The following is a 766-nucleotide window of genomic DNA, read 5'->3' as shown; positions in this document are numbered from 1 at the left end:
CCCGCCGGCTCCGCTCCCTGATGCAGCCGGTGAAACTCGCTCTGCGCAAACACATCGGAAATTCCCCTTGTCTCCCTCCCTGTGCTCGGGGCTCAGACACTGGGCGGCTGGTCTTCTGCGTACCGGGTCACCACCCCGGAAAAACAGGTCGGGGCGCGGTGCCCGGAGTCCAGCAGCGGGTCACGGCCGCAGGGCGGGAGGCCAAGGCCGACCCAGCCAGCACAGAGCCGTGGGGTCTGTTTCTCCGGGCTGGGGCCACCGGCCTCCCGGCCTCGAGCTCCACCCTCTTGCTTGGTCTGAGAGCCTGAGGCGGCGTGGGTCTCTGTTTGCAGGCTTTGTTCTGGGGGCAGGTAACAGACGTCTGCTGACCCAGCCAGGGCAGAGCCGTGGGGTCTGTTTCTCCGGGCTGGGGCCACCGGCCTCCCGGCCTCGAGCTCCACCCTCTTGCTTGGTCTGAGAGCCTGAGGCGGCGTGGGTCTCTGTTTGCAGGCTTTGTTCTGGGGGCAGGTAACCGAGACGTCTGCTCGCGTCAGGGATAAACCGCACTTTCTGTGGTCCCAGCCCAGCACCTGAGTGCACACTAAATCGAAAAGATCTTCCTATTGCTCTTTGCAGTGCTGCAAAAAAATCTCTCATCTCTAGATTGCAAAGCCACTCAAGGCGTTTTATTAAGCTCCCCCTCCCCCAGCATCCCCTTGGATTTAGGGTATCCAGATTGGTAAACAGAAAAATGAGAAAGCTTCTTAGGTGGTGGGACCGGTAGAGC

The sequence above is a fragment of the Fukomys damarensis genome, unplaced genomic scaffold (assembly GCF_012274545.1).
Source record: "Fukomys damarensis isolate Sample0158 unplaced genomic scaffold, DMR_v1.0_HiC HiC_scaffold_37, whole genome shotgun sequence".
Classification (NCBI taxonomy): domain Eukaryota; kingdom Metazoa; phylum Chordata; class Mammalia; order Rodentia; family Bathyergidae; genus Fukomys; species Fukomys damarensis.
The sequence above is the reverse complement of the archived record's forward strand: the minus strand, read 5'-3'. Positions refer to the sequence as shown.